This window comes from Dermacentor albipictus, chromosome 9, assembly GCF_038994185.2.
Source record: "Dermacentor albipictus isolate Rhodes 1998 colony chromosome 9, USDA_Dalb.pri_finalv2, whole genome shotgun sequence".
NCBI classification, from domain to species: Eukaryota; Metazoa; Arthropoda; class Arachnida; order Ixodida; family Ixodidae; genus Dermacentor; species Dermacentor albipictus.
Window position 1 is genome coordinate 67,826,441 of NC_091829.1, and position 18,181 is coordinate 67,844,621.

The following is an 18,181-nucleotide window of genomic DNA, read 5'->3' on the forward strand; positions in this document are numbered from 1 at the left end:
TATGGCTCATAATTGAAATCCCTTGTATAATGGGTGTTCAAAAACTAACTTCCCATTATAGTCATCAAAAATACTTGTAGAAGATGTGAACAGCTCATTATATCAAATACAGGAAAATATTTTTTCCTTTCTTTTCGAATAAGAAAGAGTAAGACGAGCAGACTCGCAGAACAAATGTGAAAATGATCTCGATTTATTTTCTTATATACTTGCTGCTATGAAAGCAAGAATTATCTTCGACAGATCAGTTTCCGAATGCGAAGCAATAAACATATTTCGTTTTTTTTTAATCTTCATGACATTGCGTCGGCTAGAAATTCCAGGAGACGACGTTTCACGATAAATTTAGTTGGATTAAGAGTGCCTTTAATTAAGTCGCAAGTCACTGATAACTACATTTTGTGCAAGCGTTATCGCAGCGTGAGTTAAGAAGGGAATTTACATGGTATATAATTGGACTTTGTGATTTCTATGAAACAACGTATAAAGGCACGTATTGAATATTGCCACTGCAATAGCAAATGGCATCCCATGGAGAGGTTGCCGCACTTTATTTAAAGAAAATGCATATTCCACTTGCTTGCTTATGGCTTTCTTCCTTTCCACCCGAAAAGCTAGGGCAAGATGAATTTTTGCTCGAAATAGGCAGCACGTATGCTAAACTACCCACAGGAGTCATGGCATCATGTTGTAGAAGTGAACTGAAGTTTGAAAGCGCAGCTATTATTCTAGCATTCTTGCTGCACTGCAATTGACTGCTCTGTGAAAAATTATATGGTTGGAAATCGAGGTAGCATTGAAATATATATTTTTCCCATTCACTCCTGTAGTCCTTGAGTAGTGTGGCAATGAGAACGGGAGCCTGCATGAATCGGTCGTCATGATAATGTCGTCCCACCGATCACGAGGGCCCTTGTGAAGTGAGGATTGGCTCCAAAATGCCTGTGAAGGGAAAAGCGAGTGTCTAAGGATGATGTGAGGTGAAACGAACATATTCAAGCCACTACATTTTGTCTCCACTATGTTTTTCTGGCGAACACTTCGGTTATAAAGGTACTCATCTTAACTGTCATAAAAGTGCAGGCATCCGGCGCTTTCTAATTAGACAAGAACAAGAGCCCGCGTTGATGCTCGAGCCTGGGTGTGACCAACAAGAATGGTCTGTGTGGGACAAATAGTCAGAATTTTGTAATTTGTTAGCAATAGGAGCATCAAAGTGGGAAAGAAAAAAGTCGCAGTTCCGACGGAAAAGCGAAGTATCGATAGCTATAGCAAATTAGCAGACAGCTATACGAAGTAAGGACAGTAGCTTTATCGGCCGTATAAACTTTGGAAAATTCGCTTACTAACTGAATTAACGAGCATGCTGTCAGCGCGCACGAGGAAACGTGAACGCATCACACACGATGAGCTCAAACTGCTAGTGTGAGCAAGCGTGGCAGCAACAGCGAACCAAATGACCTTCGTGATGTCTATCGCTTGAACGCAAGAGTGGCGAGAAGCCGCTCCTCTCCCTCCCATGTTGCCTCCCCGCTTTTCTACCCATCGCGCGCGAGATTGAGAAGCTATCATCAGTTCGCCTTGCGCCCGGTCAGGAAATACGCACTTGCTGCCAGAGCACAACGCCGCCCCTCCCCCCAACTTTCCCTCCCCATACGGCCTTTCGCGCGAAGGAAGGCGGCGCGTTTGCTCTCCCCTTTCCTCCTTCGCGCACGCTAGATTGAGTCGCGCGATCGCCGGTTTCCGTCGCGTGCTTTTACTCGCGCACACTGCATACGACGCGCGGCCACGGTGTTTTCGCCTAGAAGTTTATAAGGAACATCATGCCGACGAGGACGGCAAACTCTGACTACCATCAGAGTGATACGCCAGAGCGTTTTTCAAGAAGAATATGTCAAAGACAATCGCTGCGATCGATGTATAAAGAATAGGAGAGAACGTGGTCGCCAAATTAAGTAACAAAGGAATAAACCAAAACACACATTTTCTCCATGATGCCCCAGACAGCATCCATGAAGTTGTGGTGTCTTCTGGTCCAGGGTTCGCGGTAAGCGTTGTCGAGTAGCACTGGAAGAATGTAAGAAACACTTGCTTACTGTTATTTCTTCATGGGTATTGCACCAGCAATTTTTCCGTGTACTGCATTGCGTGAATTGCTGTTCTTGTTGGTAGCGACGCACGTTCAAGTAGCGTGGGATGGCTACACCGCGATGTCACTTCATATGCGAGAAATAGCTTCAGTTCCTACATAGTCAATATGCTTGCGGTTCGACCACGTGGAAAAAAAAGGGCTTGGTGTTTATTTGCAGGGTCATCTCTTAGCTTTTACAGCTCTTTTTTGCTACGCGTGTATAACTTTCTTGTTTGTACGGGTCGTTGTTCGCCGGACAAAGTGACAATAACTATTGGGAGATGAGAATAAAGCAATATAGAGTAGTAGCTTTACATCCAGCGGACCCGTGTGTCAAAGTCGTGACAAAGACAGCAGCAGGTAAAAGTTTTCCACCTGTATGCTGATCGCGATTGTCCTAGGACAAAGCACTGGAAAATATAACACCCTAGGATTCGAATTAGTTCACTACCTGAATTGGTTTGAAACCATGAAGTACTAACGCACTACGGTAAAATGCTTTGTTCTTAGCACGAAGAAACGTCGATTTGGTTTTAGAAGCGATAAGTGTTAATCTATTTTCCTTGGACCATTTCTAATCTTCCATTAGACTGCTTTCTGAAGTTACTAGGTGAGATTGGTCTGGGCCTAGAAAAAAATCCGTTGTCACCATCGTAAGTTATCAATTTAATGTCTAATGTAGTGCGCAGGATGTCGTTTACGTATGTTAAAAAGAACTGGTCCCATAATGTTCCCCTTGGAGACCCCTGATACGGTAGATCTAGTTGCCGAACGAGCATCAATTATTTAGACATATAGTTTACCTTCGCGTTTAAGTAGTATCTCTGTAAACAGATCGTATGCCCTCGGAAGTTTTTATTATGACATATCACGTGGCAGACATTCGAAGCCTGTTGCGAAGCGGATGAATAAACTCCAAACAATATTATAATTTTCCGTTGGGTGTAAAGCGAATTCTTTTTTATCTAGTTGTTCTAATCTTGTGGAACGTGAGCTGATCAATCCACGATTCGCGTTAGTTAAATGCTGTGTGTAACTACAAATGCAAAAATCCTGGATTGGATTACTTTTTGGGCAAACTTTTGCCAACAACAGGGGTATAGAAATAGAGCGATAATTACCTAGCTTATATTAATTTTCTTTTTTTATCATGGGAATAAGTTTTGGCAGTCTGCTTTTCCAGGACAAAATTAAAGATAAAGGAGAGATCAGGTGCCATAGTACACGGAATATGTATTGCTGGCCTTATCTGTGCATAGTCTGTGTAGCGTACGTAGCTTTTCTTCAAGTTGCCAAACACATCTATCACTTCTTTGATGTTAATAAGGGAAAGAAAGTTACTGCAATAAACGCGGTTCTTCGTGTATTCAATAAATATACGTGAGCGGTAATCGATCCCTATTGAACATATTACGAAAATATTGGGTAAAGGTATTCGCGAGTGAAATATCAATGATGACGTCGTTATTCTCGATTATTCTGCAAGGAATCCCTGATGACCTTCCTCGATTTAGCATCTTGTAGCTAATACTCCGTGTATGATTTCATGTACATCAAAAGAACCGGTTAGTGAACTATGCTAGCTTCGCTTTCCTTAGTTCTTTGTTAAGTTTACTTCTATATATTTCGAAGTTATGGATTATGCTAATAGAGCTGGTTACAATGAAATTTCTGAATAAGTCACTTTTGTCTGCTATATTTTGAAACTGTGTATTCTGGATCCAGGGTTTTCTCTTGTTTTCTGTTTCTGGTTTTGTGCGGACTGGAAACATTTGCAATGCAAATTTTTGGAAACGTTCAAATAGCAGTTGCAGACATTCTAGGGAAAGATAAATAGATATGCTTTATTAAAAGAATAATAACAAAAACCGCTAATGGTTGGGGCCCCTAGTCTAGTGCTCTGCTGGCTCTTGCCAACTTCTCAGCTCTCTTTATCAGCTTGAGCTGGTCGATGAGGGCCGAGCTGGCCAGAAGTGCCTCCGATTGCTCCCTCGTGGTGTTCGTGCCTGGTTGTTCTATGTTCTGTAGTGTTCACTTCCACGTAATGGGGTATAGGGATGGTGTGGCCCTACACCACAGGCATTTGTCCCTGTCGGCTGTGGGGTGTATGCGATGTAATATGTGTAGGTTCGTGTAAGTGCCTGTCTGGAGCCTACGCCAGGCAGCAGCATCCTCTGTCTTTAGATTTAGATGGGGTGGTGGATATCGCAAGCGGTGCCAGGTAGTTCACGACGGCTGAATGCTCGAGGTCGACAGAGTGCGGGTCTTCTGCAGCCGGTGTGATGAGTGCTCGGTTATGTACGAATGCTCTGCTGCTCTGTCCGCCTGTAGGCTGCCCGTGATGCTAGTGTGACCCGCTATCCAGATGATGGTTTGGGTGGTGAAGTCCTCAGGGTCCTTGAGTATTCCAATTCCCTGTAGGAAGTTGCGACAGGCCTGCTGGGAATCCCTGAGGATCGTTCGTCAGTGGTTGGTTTGTGTGTAGGCCCTCGCGGATGGCTAACGCAAATGACCAGCTCTTCGGCTTCCGTAATCGTGTAGGGGCGGGTCGATGCAGCGGAGGTTACGTAGCCTCGGTAGTCGCATGCCACTGTCACTGCGCCCTTGTTGTTCGTCCCATACATGGCGGCGTCCGTAATACGAGCCGTGGTATTGAACCTGAACGCTTTCTCCATGTACTGGTCCCTTGCTGTCCTCCTGCAGGAGCGTCGGTTAGGGTCCATGTTGCGTGGTAACGGGGCAACGTAAAACCTGTCCTCGACGGGACGAGGAATCAAGCAGGTTTCTTCAGCTCGTATTGTTATAGCTGGGAACCTCAAGGTTTTTAGGGCCTGTTGGCCCGTGCGAATCCGGGCAAGTCTCTGTTGTTGCGAGACGTAAAGCGCTTCTGTCAGTTCGCACAGGGTGTTGTGCAACTCTAGCGCGAATAATTTTTCAGTCGATGTCCTCATCGGCAGGCGGAGAGCGGTCTTCAAAGCCATCCTCAAAAGTGTGTCGGCCTGCTTCGTCTCGGACTGTGTGATGTGGTAGTAGGGAAGGCTGTATGTGATTCTGCTCACCACCAGGCTTCTTACCAGTCGGAGGGTGTCCCTTTCCTTCATGCCTCTGTTCTTGGATGTTACGCGGGAGATCATGCGTGATATCGCCTTGACACTGGTTTTGAGGAGTGTAAGGGTGTGTGTGTGTGTGGCTCGCTGGTTGGACTGCAGCCACATGCCCAGCACACTGAGCAATTGCTTCTCTGGTATGAGGCCCCGTTGAGGCTTACCTCGAGTCTTCTTGTTGGGTCTGTGGGGACTGTGTGGTTACTCCGGCTTCACCAGACTCGTAGGAGCACATATATCTCAGGGGAGCATTGTAGTCCGCTTTGGCTGACGTATTCTTGGATAGATTTGCTGCAGTTTGCAGCCGTTCTTCTTTTTCAATGAAGGGCCCTCTTGTGGTCCAGAGTGTTATGTTGTCTGCGTAGATTGCGTGACAAGGACCTGCTACGTCCTGCAGTTTCCTTGCGAGGCCGATCATGGCGACGTTGAACAGCGTGGGAGATATGACAGCACCTTGTGGTGTGCCCTTGTTGGGAGGGTGGTACACTGGAGTCTGGATCTCTCCCATCTTCAGCTCCGCCATGCAATGACTCAGGATGCTCTGAACATACTTGTACTTTCGCTCGCCGCAGTTAGTGCTCGCCAGTCCTTCTTGGATTCCTTGGTGACTGACGTTGTCGAAAGCCCCTTTGATGTCGATTGCTAGGAGGACGTGTTCGCCGCTGCGGAAAACATTGCTGAGCATTTCTTCCTTGATCGGGAGTAGCAGATCTTGTGTGGACAGGCCTGCGCGAAAACCGAAAATGGTGCCCGGCAGGTGTTTGTTATCTTCTAAGTGTCACTGTAGTCTCGTGTTTATAATTTTTTCTTACACTTTGCCGAGGCAGGAAGTGAGCGAGATGGGTCTGAGGTTTTCAATTTGCCAATTTCTTGCGCGGTCTGGGGATCATGATTATTCGTGCGTGTTTCCATATCGACGTCACCATACCTGGTGCCATTAGTCATTATGATAAGATCGCGCTAAGGCTTGCGGAGTTGTTTTGTGCGCTAAGGCTTTATTAGAAAATCTCGTTGTTGGACATGATATTTCTAGGAACGTAAATGTGACTGTGTAGTCGCTTATTGCCATCAACGAGATGCCCGAAAAAGAGAGGTCACTTCCCGAGCTAACGATCAACCTTTGAAAAAATATTACCCTAATATAATAACGCGATTATTATAAAAATTAATTAATAATGTTACTTTCCGGAATCGAGGGCGACGGCGGTTCGCCTCTCTAGTGCCCGCGGCGCTCACGCGACAAAAAATGTTCTATGTAGCTCCTTAAGTCCGAACACCACTACGATCAAATAAAAAAATTTGGAAGGCGATTCAACATTCAAATGAGGTCGATGAAAGACAAAGTCGTCCTGAACGAGTTGGGGTTGAGATTGGGGTGCACCCAGTGAAAACTGCGCTTAACCGCGTCACTTCTCGTGGGAGGGGAATAGGAGGAGTGTTGGGCCTCAATCTTCTTTTTCCTGCGCTATCTTCGGAATTAGCTGAAATGTTAATGTATGAAGACGTGTTAATTATTTTACATATATTCTGGGATTTCACCTGGCCAAAAGCAAGGTCCGATTGTGAGGCATGCCGTTATGGCGGAAAAGCATCTGTGGCGTTATGGTTACAGTATCTAGTTACTGCGCCAGACGTCCTCTGTTCGAATGTCGCCGTGGGACGATCTTATTATTCGGTTTATTTAAAGGCATCACACTTTTGAATTTTGGGCGAAATGATGTATGCGATAGCCAAGTTAGAATCTTACACGAAGTAAGGCTTATATTATAGCCTCAGTGGCACTATTAACTGCAGAAAACATATGCCGACTAAGTAAACACGCCTGGTCTGTCGTGCATAGACGCACAGCGACAGAAAGAACTCGATGACCGCGAGCAGCACCGGCTTGAACTTACAGGGTCGTGTCGGCGTTCCCAGCTTCTGTCGACCATGCGTTCCCGTGCTGTGGTATAGCTCACAGTGGGAACGATGTGTGCGTCTGCTGCATGCTCTCGAAACTGGAGTGTTTTGTCGAAGGTGTCGTTCAGCCTCGGCCGCCCTTCATCTAGCAGTCTCAAGTCGGGGTGCCTCCCTCCAGCGTTTAGCGGAAACCTGAGCCGTACACGCAGCAGCACATTGTTTCTGCATCCGGGCATAACGGAACGGTCTTCGTCCATATGCGGGCCGGTCTTGCTTCCGTGCGATTCGCGTTTCACCAGAGCTTTTCTTCTGACTTTCTGCCGAATAATACCCCGAGATATTTTGGCGCAGTGTGAGGGACGCGGTGCTTCGCTGCGGGAATCGCAGTACTGACAAGTACCACCTTGGCTATACAACTGGCCGGGAAGCGATGGCACAAGATGGAAGGTTCTGCCACAGCTTTCTTTCAATCCATTCCGGCAGGCGAAGCTGTCTAACCTGAGGTCTTAGAACACAGCTGCTTCTGTGTGCCAGCCTTTACGATTGGAACACGAACACGCCTAGACATATTCTGCCACCTGGCGTTCAATTTCTGACGCCAAGGGAAAGCGTGCAATCATTGTCAGTGACGATCTTCAGAAAACTTAGTAAACTTGAACGATTCCATATTTTGATGCGTAAGTTATCGTGCTGATTGTTCATACTATTCGCATTGAAATAGTAAGCGCCAAACGCCTCAGCGCGCTTGGTTGCACGCGGGAAACCCTTAAGGTTGTTGTATTCCGCTTGCTACGCCTTGCGTCCGTGGGCTAATGGTAAGATCATTGGGCTCCTTTGCGACGGAGTCCTCTGCTCGACTCCTGCGGCCGGACAATTTTGTGTTTTTCTTAAGGTATATTATTTATATATACTCAGAATGTTACGGCTACCCGTGGTCCCAAGGGTGCATACCCAGTGTAGCTCGTATCAGCCACCATTTTCAGGCATGGCTTCCTCCGGGATCGCTCAACGATGACAGGCTAGAAACAGACACGATATGCAAATGCGATGATAACCAGGCAAGGCAGAGTTTGTCTTTCAAAATAAAGTGTGTTCCCTTCTCGGTTTTCTAGTGCGAATCGAAATGGCTCGCTGGGAGATGCCCGCCAGCGCAGGCGTGAATCCCAAAGCCAACACGCCGTTGCTGTCGTGCGGCCGCTGTCATTTCAGCAACGCCATACCATTGTCGGCATGCTACTGTAATCACTTAGTCATCGTCGTCCCATTATCGTCGTCGTTGTGGCTCCACAGAAATCGTCGTATTTAATCTTGTTTGCGTTTGGTTTCCTTAAAACTCTGAGCTCACAATTCTTCTGTCAAGAATGCTATGCTGCGCGGAAAACACGCATGCTATTCGTGAACTGAATTCCCGGGGAGCACAGCGCTATCAAACAAATGCGACGAAACCAAGATGGAAATCATTACTATAAGAGAAAGTTATGCCTCAAAGCTTGTAAAGTGGATTTAGAGTGGGTAGGATGGATGCAGATGCCTAGAATGTTCTCTCGCTGTCTTTTACATTGATTTCTCAGGAGTTTGTGTTGTTTCCTGCATGACCGCTGAAGAAATGAGCTTGGCGACAACCGGCCGTATATCAGTTGAAGGCTAGTGCGAATGACCGCGAGGCTAGCCGTAAACATTGCTTAAGTTTCACTCAATAAAGTCTCTGGAGATTGGAAAACTTGTAAAGGGTGCCTTTAAAGTTAAAATAGCTGTCAGATGTGTTCGCCTCACTGAAGTGAAACAGCATGGGCTCTTTTTAAGACAGGGAGTCGATTAAAAATATCTGTGTTGGAACTTTGAAAGTCTCGCGCGGGTGATGACGCCGGATTCAAAAGGGTACATGTCAATCTCACCACGATATAAGACGTGTCGAGTTGGGTTTTACTTTCATAGATCCACGTTCATTCGATCCATAAACTGCCATGGTACAACACCTTTTTTCTAGCACTCATCGATGAACGCACACACAACGCTGACACAGCTTTGACGCCATAATGTGCACTAGTAAATATTTGGGAGGGTATCGCAAGAGTGAAGCGGCCGATTCACTCTTCAAAAGCGTTGTTTTAGTGTCGCAAAATGGCGAGTGGAGTGAAATACATTGTTCACTCCGTCAGCAAGGAGAGAATGAAATGTTCTTTTCACTCTACCCTCCTGAGAGAGAGAGAGCGTAGAATGCCCGCCCTACTCTTGCGGCAGTAGAGAACAAAACGTAGCGTAAGCTTCTGCTTCAACTGGAGGAGGCTCCTCCCGAACATGGCGATGTGTCACTCACGCACGCTGAGCAAGCAACACACCGTTTTGCTACTAAGAGAACAGGCAGCCACAGTTCAAAGGAACGCGGAGCGAGCGCTCTACTTTTTCACTCGGAGTTGCTCAACCGCGCGCGCGCTCAACATCGCGGAACAGCACAGCACCGGAGAAAGGTGATCCATCCTGCGAGCAGCAATGAACGCCATCCAAGGGAGGCCGTGTGTCAATCATCTCGCATCGCCGCGAAAACGCGACAGTCGTTCGTCATTCGTTGGATATAACAACAAATCCTCTACGGTAAGTGAATTCTAACTTATGTGCATATTCTGTGTATGCGAGATGCTATTGCCAGGAATGTCGTCGCGGCGCTTAGCCCACGCGATTGAGAACGGAGTAGGCAAGCGCGCTGTCCCTCGATGTCAATCGAAAAAGCCAGTCGTCGCGATAACTACGTGTGATTTTATCACCTGCCGCTATCCGTAAGAGGCTTGAAAATCGCAAGCGCTGTCAGAATGATGGTATGTTCAATGAGACGTGAGGCGACAGGACGCTTAAAATGGTGTGTTCACCAGCCCATCATTCCGAGCCTATGCGGAGCGTGCTTAGCGTGCGTTTTGTGTGTTTGAATTGATTCAGTTTGGCAGTCTACTGTACGGAACGGTGTTGAAATAAGGAGTCACATAACGGAAGGCGTCATTTTGCTGGCGGCATGGTTTCGTTATAAATAAGCCACGCGCTTGACGGTGTCTCGCCCATGGGTAATCGGCGACTACTGAAGTTACGTGCAGCGCCAGCACTAGTCAGCAGGAATTCAGCTGCATGCTGCAAGAGGTCAGTTGGGCGCGTTATCTTGAACTTACTGAAAACGCATAAGGAATTCATGTTTTATGCTTAATAAAGTATAAACCCCGCATAAGCGATCTGGCATGCGACAGCTACAAGCGATGCGATGGATCTCGCTGTCGCGTTCGCTCGTCGCCTACAAGTCGTCCTCCGTGCGAGCTACGATTTTGAGCGACGTCTCCTCAGTGTTGCCGGTATGCGTTGAAACTAGCGTGATGCGTGCCTTAGTAATTTAAATGGACGTATTTTACTGTAAAACGTAGCAGAAAATATTTCTGAAGGTCGTGCAGTAGGTTCTTATCCTTGCACGTATAAACATTCGATCGCTTGCTCGTTCCGCGCGACAATCGGTAGTATTTGAGCGATGTACATCTAGTACCGGCTTCGCGCTATTGGCTAGTTGCTCATAGCACTTCGGGCGACAAGCGGCTAATTCTAGATTTCCATAACCAAGCGATCTGTTCAAGTGACGGCCCGTTCTGTCGCTCGAAGCCGTCGCTCGTCGCCGTCGCGCACTATATCACTCTCATGGGGTTTAGCCCTAAGACTGAACTGTTTTTGCTCATGTATTGAAATGGTGGGATTATACGTTTGATTTTAGGCCTGGTGCGAATACGAAAGGGTGCATGGTGCGAGCATGGTGCGAATACGAAAGGGTGCTAATTATTTCAACGAACTCGGTGACTTTTCAAGCAGCGAGTTAGGCATCGGCATCGAATATAACAGCTGCTGTGTGGAATTACAATTGCAAGGGTGCTGCGCATACGCTTATTGTTTCGCAGTTTGCCTGTGCATTTTCTAATATGCGTTGGCGTTTCGGAGTTTTGTCATATGAGCAGCTAAATCACCCTTCTTCTGGGGGTTACAAGCGTAATGTGTGCATTTTGCAGCTCCATGAAGGATAAAAATGTGTTTATCGCTTTAGTATCTTTAGTGGAGAAATAAGGTATCAAAATAAAACTTAGGTTTAATTCCGTGTTACCAGTCGTCTGTCGCACACAAAGCAAAGAGTCTGTCTAATAAACTAATAGCTGCTGTCTAACTGCAACTTTTACATGCCTCCAAGAATCTAAAATGCCACATTTCTAACTGCAGCAGTAGTCAGGTCTGTCAAAAATGGCCTCCACTGCACACCTCATAAATGAAAATAAGTTCATTCCATTTTAGTAAGCTTAGATGCAGGCCGTAGAGAACTTTCTCGTTAGTATTGAAATGTAGGTAACCTTGCCATAACAAGCCTTGTTGCCCTTTCTTATAGGCACATCCTGTCATAGCCATTGAACTGGAGGACCATATTTTTATCCCTACTGAGCGTCATGTTTGCAGATATGTTCCTCAAATTATGGCTTGAGCAGTGCCACAACCAGCGATGGGGCGGGGGGCACATTGGGCACGGGCTTAGGATGTGTCACAAGTGGTATTTGCGACGCACCAGACTAATGACAGGCTTATGACATCTCATAATGCCCGATATTCTGTTGATTAGTAGGAGTATTTTAACGTTGGTGCTCAACGAGGATGAACGGTCGGTTATTTCTTTTTATGCGAAGCATATTACGAGGGCTCAACCCAGCTCCTCAGGCGCGGCGGTGACCATGAAATCACGTGACACCGTGACGTCACGACAGAGGAGAAGTGGCTTTGGCTCAACTCTTGCAAGACGGGCTGGGTGGGAATCGAACCAGGGTCTCCGGAGTGTGGGACGGAGACGCTACCACTGAGCCACGAGTACAACGCTTCAAAGCGGTACAAAAGCGCCTCTAGTGAATGCGGTGTTGCCTTAGAAACGCGCTGTTTCTAAGGCGTGCGTCTCTTGCTCAGGCGCACATTTCGTTGCCGCGCCGAACGCTGCTTTGCTCGACGCTCACCGCGTCCAATGCGGGGCGCGTAGTCGCTGCCCTGTAGCCCATTGTCTTACACCCCTTGGCGGGTCGACGGGAACGCTGTCGCGTTCCACTCTTGAAGGCGAAGAAGTAATGCATGAGTTGTTTCTTCGTCTAGCCGAACCAAATATAGCCAAGCAACAGCAGTTCACCAGGCTAAACAGTGGTTCAACAACTAAAATAAAGGCTAGTATGCTTCGCATCCTGGGCTTAACCTTACCTAAGCCACAGCCATTTTTTCTTAAAATCTAAAAATTTAGCAGTTGACTGTTGCAGTCATTTAGATGTTTCGCATGCATTTCCGTAGGAAGACTAGGAGCTAAGGCTTTGTTTTAGTGCCATGACCTTACTCCTTGACTGTCTCAATGTTGTTTTTTACCACGTCCTCGTGTTGACTATTGCACCCGATATTTTTCAGGCACCCCCTTTATATAACGCAAGAAGGCAGCTGCAAGGACACAAGGATGTCAAAGAGCCAGCCCAGCGCGACTTTACGTAGTGCAGAGGAGTGCACGCCAAAGAATCAAAATACATTGCCATGCAATTTGGGCGAGAAAACTAGAATGTGGGTAAATTGGGTGTACCATTACACTAAATGCCAACAAAACTTTCAAAATACAGTATGTCACACCAAGATGAAAATTGTCACGTGCTCTAGGCAGTCATCTTAACATGTTATATTTATGTAATGTCTTTGCTGGTAAAGTCAAAATCAAGTATGCTCTCTGGAGACAAACACATATCAGCAAGTGTCATTAAGAAAGTTAGAAATGTGCTTAAAAAAGCTGATTAGTTTTGTGAAGAGTGAATAATTTTTGTCTTGAATCTCAAGAGATATATCCATGTCATAAAAAAAAAATAGTGGTACAATGGAATTGCATATTTGCCTAGTGACATGATACGTACTTGCAATGTGGACGGTGCCTGTGTTCCCTATAAATATCAAGAGCTCATACTTGGTTAGTTGCTTAGATACATTTAACAGCTTACATTTAACAGCACGTGAATGCAAGGGTGCAAATACAAACCACTGTTATTGTCTATTTTAAATGCTAACATGAAGCAGACAGATTTTAATGTCTTCCCTTTTATCTATTTATTACACCTAATTTTAGAAGTATGGCTTCCTTTTAGGTTCCTGAAAGGGGAAGCATTGGGGGAAGAGAATACCATGCTTAAGTAATTATCGGTTACATGCATCCTCATGAAACCACTTCATTAGAACCGCTCGTGCCTCGCGAAGCGAAAGCATGGTCGAGAAATTAAGGCCTTTAAGTGTGTATTGGAGGAGTGCATGTACTCGTTTTGGAGGAGTAGAAGCACGCGGTCTAGGGGAGTACTATTACACCTGTGGGGAGAGTATTAACACACTGCGGAAGAGTACCAGCACTCCCTTACGGTTGAGTAGCAAAACTCTGTCAGGAGGAGTTATCCTACTCTCTCTCAAAGAGGGTCGATCTGCTCTCGAAAAGAGGGTGATATATGGGACAAGCACATGCTCCCTCAATGAGAGCGCCCGGAATTCTTTGTTTTCAGAATGTGTCGCTTAACCCGTGTGCTGTCAAGATGCGTGCTTGAGATTTTAGGAGATCCCTTAATTATTTTCCTGTGAATATAGATGTAGGTTTCTTGAGATCTAGGTGAGTTAGAATGGCTCTAAATGTCACCTCCTTTGTGGCATTACCATAAGAGCCATCGGCCATATCATGCTGAATACGCCGTCTCTTGTCCAATCAATTGCCGTAAGCTATCCAATGATACTAAATGAAGGGGCCAACAAACATAACGTCCCTATAGCAACGCTTGTCGTTACCATAGCCATTTATGCAATACATAAACTAGCCGCCAGCAGTGAGGGAAATTGAACGTGAATCAGGCTGCAGATTTCGTTATCCCGTAGTACGCTTCCTGCCAAAGTCTTCGGTTCACGACAAATATGGCGAGCGAAAAACGGTCACTTGGGTTAGGTGGCATTCGAGCGGCTCGCAAAGATGCACGCGAAAACATCGTTCTCTGAGGACTAGAAGATGATTATTGCTTTAGGGTGCAAGTTCTTCGTGTTGCCATGCCTACACTGTTTTGTTTGCATTCTGTGTGCCCCCGTAGTATATAAGCGAAGAAACATAAACGTTCCACTCCCGTGACATCCTTAGCGCAATCAAATAACGCAACGCCTGCTCCTTGCGGTCAACGGAATCTCTCAGACGACCGCTTCAATCAGCAGAAGCGTTTCTTAGATTGGACAGATGAGTTCCACCGCGATGGTACGACCTGCTCCTCCAGTTACCAAGCAACAGCCACGAGGTTCTGTTCAGAAGCCACTATTTCAGGAAGGAAAGCTCCGAGTTCCAAACAAGCACACTTCAATATGAGATCAAAAACTCGTCTTCTCTATTTCGAGAAGCATAGTAGAATTAGACTTCTTTGAGTTCAGCCCCAATACATATGGTGCAGGACTAAAGCTTCCAGCAAATGAAAACTGAAAGAAAACTTCCTGCAAACGACACCACACGTCTCATCAGCTTAGCCTTAGCTGACATTAAGTGTAAGTTTGAGAGGGGCGAAAACAGCGTTTAGCGTTCGCGGGGGCACACAAGAGGAGTTTGATTTTCCCCTCCAGCGCCTGACAGCAACAAGTTGTCCTGGTATGTCACCGGATTGCGCGACTAAAACAAACATATGGGCTGGAAGGTTAACTAGTAGTGAGTCCGGTTGGCTACCCTGTGCTGGGGAAAGGTAAAAAGGGACGGAAAAATTAAGGGAAGAACAGAACGTCTGCTAGGGAGGTCGCCGACGTAGTAACAGTATTCTGCTCTATTCCCAGGTGGTCACTCAGTCTAGTTGCCTAAAATCCGCTGCCAAGGTTTGTGGGTGGTGGCGCTGGCTAACACTCCCAGGTTTAGTAGTAATAAAACATAAGTCCCCAAGAAAGCAGATAGAAAAACGGCGCCGCGGTAGCTGAATAGGTAGAGCATAGTACGCGTAATGCGAAGAAGTGGGATAGTTCCCTATCTGTGGCAAGTTTTTTTTTTCGTCCACATTCCGTTCCATTATGTTTAAATTCTTTTATTCAATAAGTAGGTACAAGTAATTTCCTCTATGTGGTCCTTGCTTTTATTGTTGGCTTCTTATGATATTAAATATATATATCGAAAGGGGGATTTACTGAAGCTCTTCCGAAAGATAGCAATTTGCTTTGTATGAACACCCTCACCTCTTTGTATCAGCTGCTCCAACTCGGGTCTCGCGCAGAAGCGATGGCTGTGCCACAATGCTGCGTGGATATTCCCCGCTCAGTATAGACACACACACACACACACACACACACACACACACACACACATATATATATATATATATATATATATATATATATATATATATATATATATAGTACACACGCAAACATACACCGACACACATACTTTTGCCCTCTTAAGATACAACGGCCTCTGATAAATGCTGTGGATGATTAGACAGGTGACCATTTTGAGAGACAAAGTTTCTGGAACCAGAACCCTACGCGTCGCAGGCTTACAAAGCAACGTGGGCATTTCTACGGTTCGTCAAATCGACTGGCCTTAGTGACCGATTGTTGGTGGGAAGTGGCGGACGAACTTCTTCGCTCCCTCTTCTTTTATTACTTTTCATCGCTGAACTTCGTTACCCGTGTAGGGCAGCAAACCGGACGTGCGTCTGATCCACCTTCCTACATTTCTTTCCTTCTTTTGCTCCTCCCACTAAACATTACGAAGCCTCCTTGGCTTAGCGAAGTAGCAACAGCCTGCGAAGATACTTGCACAGCATCATTGCCTGTATATCTGTTGTCTCCGTGACGAAGAGGAAAGGCATGGACGAAGCTTGTAGAGAGAGGACATAGAGAGGGAAACATCTTTATTTATCCCATCTTAAAGGGAAAGGGGCTGCGAGAAGAAGGTGAGTGAGGTTATCCTACTCGCGGTAGGCCTCCTCTACCACCTCAGCCCACCTCAGGATAGCTTCCTGAACTTCGGGGTTGTAGCTGTGTGTGGGAGCCTCCGACAGCTCCCTACTACTTAAACACTACAAAGGTTAGGGGGAGGGGAGTGGTTCTTGCATTGCCACATGATGTGATTAAGGTCCGCTCTGGTAGGTGGACAAAACTTGCAGGCTGAGGTAGGCTATATTCCTGCCGGGTTAATTTTGTGCAGTAAGGCAGGAGATAATAAGTGCGGGTCTGTAGTTTACGCCATAGCACCTCGTGTATGCGCGACGGCCGAATCATTAAAGGTGGGAGGGTTAGGCGACCTAGGCGGTAATGCCCGCAAATGTCGTGGTATGTAAGTAATCTGTCTTTGGAGGTGAATGCTGGAGGGAGATAATTGACGTCTGAACCGTCCCCTAGTCTAGCCTGCGCTCGGTTCGTGAAAGCTCGAGCACTTAGTTTCGAAATGTGCACACCAAGCGATGCAACAGGCTCGGAAAGGATCGCATGCAAAAACTTGTGTACGCGCAATCGAACCCCAGTTTCCGGAAGACTGTCCGCTGCACAGCGAAGCGTTGCCGCGTCAAGCGGAATTGAATAGGACAAAGATTGGCACAAATGCCGGTCTTATCGCTTTCAGGTTAAATTAGTGCCTTGACCTGAAATCATGGCAAGATTTTGAGCCCAGAAGCTCTGCTGCAATAATATAAGAATTACGATATTTTCAGCCTTAGACAAATAAATGTGTCGGGTTTTTCACAACTCTGCGCAGTCTTCTTTGTTTGAATATTTCATATTTCTCCGAAAATATATGAAAGAAACCAGTCTTTTTCACGGCCATCAAAATTTCATGAAATTTTACATCTCTAGCTGCAATTGGAGCGAACGTGCCAGCCGTAGTTACATTTTCGGCCGCTTGGCTGGGCCAAATGGCTCAATTTCGGGGGACAGGACGCGTCGAGCGACGGCGTTCCAAGCGCGTTCGCGAGGCATCTTTAAAGTTGGTCTGAAGACAAACAGTCCCGGCAAGCAGCGCCGCAGCGGAGGACGCCTTTTTCGGTGCACGTGACAGGCCGGAAGTTTTTTTTTTCTTTTTTTATGCAGCGGTCATGGTATTGGCTTGGTCTAAAGTTCCCAGCGCTTAATCAGAATTTTGAACTATCAGATTCAGCGTATCGAAAAAACAGCAAGATCTCCGTGTACAATGCTTTCTTAGAAGATTGTCGCCCTTAAAACTACATCCAGTAGCAATTTCTCGCAAATGCCCTTAGGCTCCTTAAGGAACGTTCACACTAGTAGAGTTCATTTTGGTCGCGCTACGTCGTGCGCAACGATATGTTCATTGCTATACTCCAACCGTCTCCAGATAGTTACATGAGCACGGATACGCGCAACGTCGCTTCTCGCATGTTCGTTCGAAATTGATGATTAGTGCAAGTGTATTCGATGTAGGTGTGTATCGAAAAGGACACAGTTTTAACCTCGGGGTGAAGCATCTGTTGCAATAGAAAGTTGTGAGTAATCTACACGGGGTAAGGATGTTAGTTTTATCGGCAATATAGACTAGTAAACATTCGCTTACTAACTATATTACCAACCGTAGTGTGCCGCGCACTCAGGCAGACATGAACACATCTTACTCGATGACCGCGAACACTCGCTATCAAAACACTGGCGTGAGGAATGGCGGCAGCAGCAGCGAGCGAATCAACCTTCGTGCGGCCTCTCGCTTCAACGCGAACAAAGCGCCGAGAACACAGCGCACACGAAGCTATCAACTTTCGGCGCACCTCGACCCTGTCGCCCACCGTAGTTCGCTTTCAAGTTAGGGACCCCGCGGCCGCGCTCAGCCGCCCGATACGCAGCCGCCGCCGCAGTAGAAGTCACCCCCTCCTCCCTGCCGGTGCCAAGCGGGTGGTGGAAGACGGCGCGCTTCCTCCCTGGTTTCGTCCTTTGCGCGCGTTTGATGGAGCCAGATTCCTCCGCTCACCCTCGCTCGCTTTCACTTGCACGCACTGCATGTGACGGAAGGCCATGATGCTGTCGCACTTGGACTTTATAC

The 18,181-nt window shown here is 46.5% G+C and overlaps 1 protein-coding gene and 1 long non-coding RNA gene across 2 annotated transcripts in view; one reads left to right on the top strand and one right to left on the bottom strand.

Moving 5' to 3' along the window:
* LOC139050138 (glutamate receptor ionotropic, NMDA 3A-like) overlaps nucleotides 1–18,181 on the top strand; it is a 257,973-nt gene that overhangs the window by 28,555 nt on the left and 211,237 nt on the right. The gene's annotated exons all lie outside the window — the stretch shown is intronic.
* LOC139050117 (uncharacterized) lies at nucleotides 266–7,618 on the bottom strand. The gene is made up of 3 exons (XR_011508796.1): nucleotides 7,131–7,618; nucleotides 1,983–2,067; nucleotides 266–942 (listed from the first exon to the last, which is right to left on the bottom strand). It is a non-coding gene; the product is annotated as an uncharacterized lncRNA (long non-coding RNA).